At 37.6% G+C, this 10975-nt stretch overlaps 1 pseudogene; it reads right to left on the bottom strand.

Annotated features, from left to right (window-relative positions):
• Nucleotides 1–6323: 6323 nt before the first annotated feature.
• Nucleotides 6324–6637, bottom strand: LOC127668790 (60S ribosomal protein L36-like; annotated as a pseudogene).
• Nucleotides 6638–10975: the final 4338 nt, after the last annotated feature.

Here is a 10975-nt window from a genome sequence, read left to right as displayed (position 1 = left end):
TTTGGGAAGACTTTGCACACACCAATACACCCCATGTCTGCTGCCTCACCGTCTGTGTGTACAAATAAGTTTTGATCAGCTGACTTAGAAGGCTTTGTTCTCCTTGTGTCTAGTCTATCCTATGGTAAGCATATTATTTATTCTTATTTTTCTACTTCAGGATTCCTTGAGCTCTGAGGAGGGGTATTTAATGGAGAAATCTCATATGGAGTTGGGTGCTGCTCTTTCTCTCTGTCTCTCTGTCTCTGACTCTTTCTGTCTCTGTCTCTCTCTCTTTCTGCCTCTATCTCTTTTCTCTGTGTGTATATGTCTGTCTGTTGGACATTCTGTATGTATTTCAGTCTCTCTGCATGCATAATGTCTGATTGTCTATCTTTGCATTTTTTCCCATCAGATGCATGAGAAACCGGGGAAGATCCTTGAGGACATGGGCACAGGGGGAAAGTTCCTGAACATAATATATATTCAATTAATGACTTCACTGTACCTTTTAAAATGGTAAAAAATGTAAAATGTAAAGATATAAATAATGATGCATTTGGAGCTTCTAATATGTGTATATTTACTTTCTTTAAAGAATTGGACATTGAAGGCCTCCGTTCTCTCATTCAGCTTGGGAAAGAAATGCCAATGCTGCCATTACCCTTAGCAAGGCTGGATTTTTATACACAGATTGATTTTTAGAGCGGCTGTTCAGAACAGACTGCTTCTGGAACGCATGTAGTTGCAGGCTGATTTTGAGTGCAAGGGTAATACTTTAAGTAGTGACAAACACTTCAGATCCCAGAAATGTCAACAGGCAATGAAAACTTCATACTTGTCTGATTAGAAATGCAATTGGCCCACACTACTGTCTAATATTTTGTGAATGGATATCTAGAATGGTATTTCATATTGGGGTCACAGATAACTGCTGGTTCAAAGTTCAAAGTACTATAATGGTGGGAGAATAGGAGCCTTTCCAAGACTCCTTGTTAGAACATAGGGTAACAAATGCATAAAGACAGCGAATCTAAAATAAGAACTGTGGGAGAGTCACAGGACATAAGATGAGTAGAGCATCTGGGAAAGGATCCTTCCACTCACCATCTGCACCCTGGAGCTGGGTGGTTTCATTGCCCTCTGAGCACAGCCTGCCAGGAGAGAGCTGGGATTCCAGCAGTGATGTCACTTCTGGGTCACTTTCCCTCCAATAACAGTCCAGAGAGGGACAAAAAGCTCATTTCCTGGTTGTAGAAAGACAGCAAGAAGTTGCCATGCATAAGTGAGATCGTGAACTCAACACTTCCAGTGACTCCATCATGGAACTGTAAACCTTCAAAATGTAAGAAAAGCATGTATGTTACAAATCCTATTTAAGTAATGACAATTTATTATATTAATGACATCTACTTTGTCTGAAACCGATGTAGCTGCCCTAGTTCATTTTTGTGTCTTTCACTGTCAACTTGGTACATCCTTCCAGACCCCTTTAGCCTATGTTTCTTATAGACAATGTATTATGAGAACTTTCTTTTTCATAGATCAGGAAAGCTTTATGTTTGTAAAGAATAATGTGAGCACATTTAATATTCCTTGTAATGTAGTTTTAATAAGTACCATTATTTTTATTTCTTACATGTTTACCTTGTTCTGTTTTGCATTTGTTTACATTATATTTTGTTTTACTTTTCTTGTTTGTGGTGTTAATATACCAAATTTTATGTAATTTAATCATGTATCCTCAATTAAAATATTAAGTATATTCTAAAAAAACAATAAATACAGACCTATCAGAATTATACCAGACTTATTACCAGACACAATGAAAGCTAGAAGGTCCAGGACAGATCTCATTCAGACCCTAAGAGAACACAAATAAAGCCTAGACTACTATATCCAGCAAAATTCTCAATTACCGTAATGAAGAAATCAAGATATTCCATGACAAAACCAAATTTATACAATATTGTTCCACAAATCCAGCCCTTCAAAGAATAATACATAGAAAACTCCAACAGAATGATGGAAACTACACTAGAAAAAGCAATAATGTAATCTTCCATTAACAGACCAATAAGACGGTAGCCACATAAACATATTATGATTGTACAATGCATTTAAAATGAAGATGCAACAATGGTTGAAGTTGAGGAAAGGGAGTGTGTGCTGACTGGTAGCTTATGGGAAAGGCGTTAAGGATCATATTGTTTTCCCTTCCATAATCTCATGGTGTCCATCTGCAATGGAATGGCCATCATCTAAGACATCAAGATCTTTCTATGGACATGGAGCTTCAATATGCAATCATTTTTTAACCACTTTCCTTGGAATTTATATCATTAGCTTTGCAACATGGTCTCACTATTGTATCAAGACAGTCTCAGACCTGGGATGATCTCCCTGCTCCTGCCTTACAAGAGGCAGGGCTAAAATCATGTTCCGGCATACAGGATTTCTTTTCATTATCTTCTTTTTCATATTTGATTATGAATTTTTATTTCTAACAAACTTCAAACTTTTATAAAATAAAAATTATTTTTATTTAAGTAGCTCAAATTTATATGGATAAGAGTAATACCTTCTCAAAAATAGCAAACATTGATTATATGACTAATCAGTTAATCCAGCCTCTGTCATAATGGGAAGCACTATTATGAGATTCTGTCATTTTCCTATAACTTGGACAGCAAACATACTTATTAATATAGCAGGCTATATGATTGCTATATACATGTAGCTTCTTTTCTTATGATATTGGAAACATCTAGAGTAGAGTTCTATACAGGTATGCCTAAGGCCTTAGTAATAAGATGTAAGGGTGGAATTTCAGCCTCTTCAAAGTAGTTAATTGTGACTAAATATAATTTCAGAATTGTCACTGACTAGTAACTATTCCATCTCTTCTACAATGGTAAATATCAACTATCAACTTGAGTGGATTTAAAATTACCATGGAAACATGTCTTTAGGTATATCTTTCAGTATGTTTTCAGGAAAGCTTATCTGGGGAGAGAAAACACACCCTGAATGTGGGTCCATGCTCTCAAGGGCTGTGATCCTTGACAGATTAAAAAGGAAAAAATAAGCTGAGCACTGCCTTTCATCTCTCTCTGATTCATGAGTAGATGTAACGTGGCTAGCTGACCCATACCTCCTAAACCAAGATGGGCTGTGTCAGTTCAAACTCTAAGCAAAATGAAACTCTCCTGCTGTGGTCTAAGCCACAGTTAGTGACAGACTCCTAGGCACTGGCATAGTATGGAAAGTGATATGGACTCTTGTCATAATGGACCAGACTGTCCAGTGTGGAAGCAGATGACAGAATGTTGAGTACTGATTATGTAGTCCCTTCCAGCACTGTACTGCAGCTTTGTGTATCTGACAGCATATGGCAAAAGTGATGATTTTAGGTTATGAAAGACACTGTACCTCAGTTTACCCTCATGGTAGGAAAGGAAGCATGTAGTTGAAAAGAATATGGGAATATGTCTGCATGACAAGGTAGGGAAGAACTCTGTTGAAAGCCTCTAAGAATCAAGGCCTCCCAAGAAGCCTTGTAGTAAGCTTAGACTCTACAACTACAATCAAGCCTCAATATGAAGGCAGTCATGCAAACAAACTGCCATCACTTCCATCTTCTCCTCAATATCTCTATGCCTCAGAACACCTGACCTGCTCCTGGATGTCTAAACTGTGGACAAAAATCAACACTTATTGTTTAAATGTTCTAAGTGTCCCAGTAAGTTAATCCACTGCATTTTTAACAGGATCACCGCATGGGCATGATAGGACATACCTTTAATTCCAACACTTAGGCAGCTATGCCAAGAAGATCTGGAATTCAAGATGACTTTGAAAATCATATCTTCAAACTCTAAGAGCAAAAAAGGGAAAGATAATTAATTTCATTTATAGGGGAACACGTATTACATTGCATAATAACCATTATATTTAAATAAACAACATGGGAAGGAAACTGTATTTATCTCCATAACAATCTTGACATCATTTCCATGTCATATAGAAAATGATCAATGTTTATAGAAAGTTGTGAGTGTGATGCAAGTAATATAGGTTTCTAATGTTGTCATAAATAGAAAAGACATAAGTTACAGTAAAAAAAAAAAAAAACCTGTAAGCTCATTAATCTCATCATGCCAAATCAAATAGAATATTTTTTCTGTAGGAAAATTTATGCTAAAAGATGGGACAGCATATTGTTTATACAATGGTATGCTATAGAGAAATAGTATGCAATATAAATCTTAAACAAATACATTTCACTCATTTACTTTAATTGACTTATTTTCAAAGAGAATGCTTGAAGAATCCAAGGAAAAGATATGTGGATCTAAGAAAAAAACTTACAAGCACATCTGAGAAGAAATAGCTGAATACATTATTTGAAGGTTGTCTATTGTTTTCCTTTTAGGACTTTGTAATCATGAGATTCAATGCAGAACTTTAAGAAAATGACTGATTTCAAAATAATGAATATTGTTCCTGAATATTGTTGCAAAACATACCAAGTACATATTGATGGGAATCACTACTACAAAACTGTGTGGAGACCAATGTGAAGGGTGCACTGTGATGGAAAGTGACTAAGAACACAGCATAATTACTCTTTCTTGTAAATAATGTACTGCAGATGAACAGAGTTTTAGGCATATAAGCTGGCCTGTAATTCTCTCTCAGAGGCACAGACAGAAACTTAGGAGCAAGCAGCTAGCTGATCTGGACAATGCAGCAAGCTTAATTTATAAGACAGAGAGTCAAGGAAGAGAGTCTTGTCAACCTCAGCTTCCCTACACATTAGCAAGGGTACACATGTGTAGTGAGTGCCAACACATGTGCAGTACATATGAGCCTCCACACTATTAATATATCCAAAACTTGTTAACTCAAGTAATGCTAAGTAAACGTAACATCAGAAATCAGATTACCTCACTACTATAACAGGCTCTTTAATAACAAAGAAAGAATTATGGACAACTTTGTGTTACTGCTTTTCATTACCATATATGCAGAGTTTCTGTGGTAGTTTACAATTCTGTTTTCTGTATGGTTTCAGAAATCCAATGCCTATTACATTCTACCTGAACAAAATGTTGTATTTGTGGTATACAGGGGCAGGTTTGCTGGGCTACAAATTCACAGACATTCAACCTTCCTAACACACAACCTTACTGATTACCTTAGAATCTGCCCTGTCACAGGTGTAGTTCCTCTTTGCTACAGGGCAAAGCTTCCTGGAGCAGTGCCTCAGCCTCTGGCCTTTTTACGTTTTACAGAGCTCTGGAAAATAGCTCAAAGAAAGAACAGAAGGCTCAGGTCAGTGTAGGGTTGTTCAATATGAATCTCAAAGGCTTCTTACTAATACATTTATTTTCATTGTTAAAGAATCTTATTCTTTTCATTTGTGAGGCCCGATTACAGTATCTGAGAATGTGTTCTCACAAATCCCCAGCATGAAGCAATCATTATGAGCACAATTTATCACCTCAGCCTTGAGACTGGATATTATTGTCCCTGAAATTTTAGGAACTGCAAGTGTAAAGAACATGTGTTTGGGGGTCATGATTTCATTATGCGAGATGAATATAATATATGTAATGTCACCCTGTTTGACTCTGTTAGACAAAATATTAACCAGCATAATCCCAGATCCAATTCATGTGCAGATTATTTTAATTTCTGAGATAAAATTCTACTCACTCTATCACTCTTGGTGTCTTCATCTCTCTTCTCTCTCTTTTCTTAGTTTTGAACACAGGCCTGAACTAGACGAGTCAGCACAACTTTGCATCTATGGTGCTCTAATTTTTTTCAGTTCTGCTGTGACACACATTTTTAAATAATGAGAAGCATTTTGCTCTGATTAAATGAAATACACAGAATTCGTAGTACAACTCAGTTGGTAAATTACTGGGTTAACAGACACAAAGTTTTGATATTTGTCCTCAGCACTGCATAAAACTTGTTGGTGCTGAATCTTTGCAATCTCAGCATCCAGATCCAGTGAAAAGTAGAGCAGAAATCCTGTATCATCTTATATAACTTATTATGTCACCCTGTGCTTCAGGGTTTCCTGCCCAAAGAAGCAATGAACATATGGCAAGTCAAATATTAATGTTTATAAACAAATTATCCTGCCCATGCAGGCAAGTGAATTTGCTTCTTTTGAAGGATAAAAACCTCCATGACAGTTGTCTAGACAGGTAAACTGCAGTGATAGGAAAGGAAATAAAATGTGCACCTGCTGAAACTCTGCAGACTGCCATTTTGTTCTTTTTTTCTTTTTTTGGAACTATCTTTTATGGGGGGGGGGGGGGTATTCATCAATCTTCCTTGGCGACTGCCTTCCTCATGGCTGCCAGGACATTGCCAGCTCCTCCCGCTTTCTCGTGGCCCGGATGTTCGCGCCCACCCTCTTCTTGATGAACTAGAGTGCACACGCGTGTCTGTGGACACTGAGCGACTCCAAGGCGCTCTGCTCTTGGGGAGCGAATCCCTGCACCTCCCGGATCGCATCCCTCGCGAACTTGGTGTGCTTGGTGAGGCGCCCCGAGGCCGGCTGTGTCTTGGTTCCCTGATGTTCTTCTTCACCTTGTGGCTTTGTTGAGGCCACGGCCATGGGGTAGCGCAGGGCCATGGCTGCTGCTCTCCTACCACGGCCAGGACAGGAAGCCCAGTTTGTTATTTCAACCTTATTCTCTAACCTACTTTCCTGGAAGTTGCTAGTTCCTTCTACTCGATTATCCAGGCTCCATCCGTTTACCTGTATCGTATATTGTGCACTTCATGGTTTGTGGAGGACTAGGTTTATTTCATTATTTTCTATAAATAATATAGCATAGACAACAATAGAAAAAAATAAACAGGTTTTCTATTTATTAGTCTATTGCAAATAGACATTATATTTCTTTGTCTCTAATCTTGATACACATGTGTGTTTAATCCAGAGAGCATTTTTATGAAGTGCAACAACATATTGCCTAAACAGCCTAATTGCTGAAACAACGTCACAGTGACTGGTTGTCACCATATCACTTCTAAATCAATTTTGTTTCTAGGCCAATGAAGAGAAAACAATATTAAATTGTATTTCATTTAGGTTCATCTTAAACTTTGCACTAGATAAATATGACGGTCATTTAATTGGCTATACTTTACATTAATTTATATGTGTGGACATTATAGTTTGCAATTAATATTATGAAATTGAAATCGTAAACTTTTTTGTTTTTGTATGCAAACCAATAAAGTTTCATATGATTCAAAGGAAAAAAGTTACATTATATGTATTCATTTAAATAAGTAAAAAGTCTGTTATATAAAACAAAAGAAGTGAACATTTACATTTTTATTACTAAAACTACTAAAAAACTCAAGAAACATTTAAAAAATCTATTCATGTGTCTTTGTGCTGAACTAAAATAATTTTTATAGATTTATTTCCCCTCTTGATTTAACTATCTTTGATAAAATTAGTTGAAATCAGTAAACTCATTTTTCCAGTTTTTGCTTTTTGAATTCATAATTTCTAATAGTGTCTTGAGGGTAGTATAAGAGAATCACATTAATTGGAAAGTGTTTAACAGTTCTTTACTTTGGTAGACTAGAGTAAGGAAGGAGTTTATGTTATTGTGGAAACCACTAAGCTAAGACATTCACTCTCCTGGATGTTACCCTCACTATATACCTCCTATGAAGAATATTATGGACTTAGAGTGAAAGAAAATATTTTGTCATCTCAGTAACAGAGCCTTGTAAATCTTGGTCTATTTTGATGAGACACTTACAACTTGAAAAGGAACTATGGAATTGATGTATAAGCTTATAAACATTGAGGAATAAATGGGCCTATAAACTAGATTTCAAACCTGCTGTATTGTGTATTGGGGGGCATCAGTAAACTTAAGATTTTATATAAAAAGCAAACATACAGTTTTATTATATGCAGAAGATGTTTCACCAGGCTTGATTTAATAATATTTTGTTCCTCTTTTTATTGATATTTTCTTTATTTACATTTCTACTGTTTTCCCCTTTCCATGTCTCCTCTATAAAAATTGGGTACAGAGCTAAACAAAATATTTTCAACTGAAGAATACTGAATGGCGGAGAAGCACCTAGAGAGATGTTCAACATCCTTAATCATCAGCGAAATGAAAATCTAAACAACCCTGGCATTCAACCTCACACCAGTTTGAATGGGTAAGATCGAAAACTCAGGTGCCAGCAGACTCTGGTGAGGATGTGGAGAAAGAGGAACACTCCTCCATTGTTGGTGGGATTGCAATCTGGTAAAACCACTCTAGAATTCAGTTTGGCAGTTCCTCAGAAAATTGAACATAGCACTACCTGAGGAACCAGATATACCACTCCTGGGCATATACCTAGAAGATGCTCCAACATGTAATAAGGACACATGCTCCACTATGTTCATAGCAGCCAATACATAGTAGCCAGAAGCAACAAAGAACCCAGATGTCCCTCAACAGAGGAATGGAAACAGAAAACATTGTACAATTACACAATGGAGTACTACTCAGCTATTAAAAGCAATGGATTCATGAAATTGTTAGCAAATGGATGAAACTAGAAAATGTCTTCCTGAGTGAGGTAACGCAATCACAAGAGAACACACATAGAATGCACTCCCTGATCAGTGGATATTAGCCCAGAATCTTGGAATACCTAAGATACAATTCACAGACAGTGTGAAGCTCAAGAGGAAGGAACACCAAAGTGTGGATACTGTGATCCTCTTAGAAGGAGGATCAAAATGCCCATGGGGGGAGATTCAGAGACAAATTGTGGAGCAGAGACTAAGGGAAAGGCCATTCAGAGACTGCCACACCTGGAGCCCAGCCCACATACACTTACTAAACCCAGACACTATTGCCGATGCCAACAAATGCTTACTCACAGGAGTCTGATACAGCTGCTCCCTGAGAGGCTCTGCTAGTGCCTGACAAATACAGAAGTGGATGCTAACTGCCAACCAATGGACTGAGCACAGGGACCCTAATGGAGGATCTAGAGAAAGAACCCAAGAAGCTATAGGTGTTTGCAGCCTCAGAGGAGGAAAAATATGAACCACCCAGTAACCCCAGAACTCTCAGGGACCAAACCACCATCAATCAAATACACATGGCGGGACCCCTGGCTCCAGTACCATATGTAGCAGAGGATGGCCTTGTTGGACACCAGTGAAAGGAGAGGCTCTTGGTCCTGTGAAGTCTGGATGCTCTAGTGTAGGGGAATGGCAGGACAGGGAAGCGGGTGTTGAGGGGTTGGGGAGCAGGAGGAGAGAAGATGGGATAGGGAGTTTTGGAGGGGAAAACTAGGAAAGAGGATAACAATTGTGATGTAAATAAAATAACTAAAAACAATTAAGGAAAAAAGGTAAAAAAAATAATCAATTGTATGAAAGAGACAAGAAGAGTTGTCAATACATAAACTGAACAATTCAGGAGGCTGTGTAAAAGAGAACTATGTAGAAAGTGAACCCAGAAGACTCAGTTACACACTCCCTCCCCATGGGAAATCCAGCAGAAAGCAGGGGACAAGGACCTGGGATCATTGAATAGGTATATAATCATGGGTATATAGGAGAAATCGTGTCGTTTGCCACAAAGTGAGTGGAAAATATAACTTAATGTGATTTTGTGCAATCATATAAAATTTTCTGATGAGTCATATAAAAATAAAAGGACAACTTTCTGAGTGTGCAGTTCCTCTGAACTAAAGAGTGTAAAAGAGTCTGAGATTCCACTAACTTCATAATTCTTCCCTTTTACTTTTCAGTGCTGCACATTTCTAGTTACTATGTTTTTCCCTGAATTACTTTAACTTTCAGGGTATTTTGAGCTTCAATTGGAATTTTATATTTCCCCCCCTAGATCTGTGAAAAATATCAGTAGACTGCTGATGATCAGTAAAGATATAGACTGGAGACGCATATGGTGGTTATTGAAGAAACTAGCAATAAAGATGAAATCTGTTCCAGGTATACAACTTCTCAGTATAGATGATACTGAAAGGACTTTAAGTCAGTAATACACAAATATACTTACACATATGTGTTTATTGATGTCATGTTTCAAGGAGTCAGGTAGAAGTTTGAGCATAGCTGACCATCATATGAAGAAAACTGAAATAAAATATGCACATGTTAAATAATCTTATTAGAATATCTCAGTTAACCTTGAGTGATATCTTAGCCTCACCTGAGAAGAGTGTAGCAACTATGGATCACCAAGATGAAAATGGTCTTTAGGCATGTCTGTGAGTGGGTTGTTAATTGATAGGGGAAGACCCATGCAACTGTGGACATTGCCCACCATTCCCTGGAAGGAGGTCCTGGGCAACTAAGCATGAGCTTGGGAGTCAGCCAGCAAAAACAGTGCTCATTGCTGCAGAAGATTCTGTTCATCGTGGCTGGGAGTAGAGTATGCTGGAGCACAGCATTTTAGCCTTGCAGAAAGGCAACAAAGAAGAAGGGGTGCACTCCTCTGGTGGCCATCTCCTTTGCTACTATTTATTCAACCTCAGCTTCCAGGTCAAAGGACACATACTTCCCACATTCAGAGTGGAACGCCTGCCATTTGATAATCCCACCTGGAAAATCTCTAACACAACCAGAAATATGCTTCTATGATTTCCTAGATGATTTCAGTCAACTTGAAAGTGTATAAACCATCAAAACATTTAACAGTATATTTATTATTATATACCTTTCTTCAACTTTGTTTGCAAAGAGAGTGCTCAGGGAATTTAATCATCCCAGGAAGAAATTCCCATTAGCTGCAATTCCTGGCCCAAAGGCAAAGTAATTCCACACTAATACTTGAACATATATGTTAATTGCTGCAATGCTTCAACGAAACAAGAAATAGAATGGGTCGAGCTGACAATTATCTGAAGAACATGAAATGTTCCAATATACATATAATAAAATGTGCCAATCTACTAACAGAATTTA

This window comes from Apodemus sylvaticus, chromosome 18 (genome assembly GCF_947179515.1).
Source record: "Apodemus sylvaticus chromosome 18, mApoSyl1.1, whole genome shotgun sequence".
NCBI lineage: Eukaryota > Metazoa > Chordata > Mammalia > Rodentia > Muridae > Apodemus > Apodemus sylvaticus.
The sequence above is the reverse complement of the archived record's forward strand: the minus strand, read 5'-3'. Positions and strand labels throughout refer to the sequence as shown.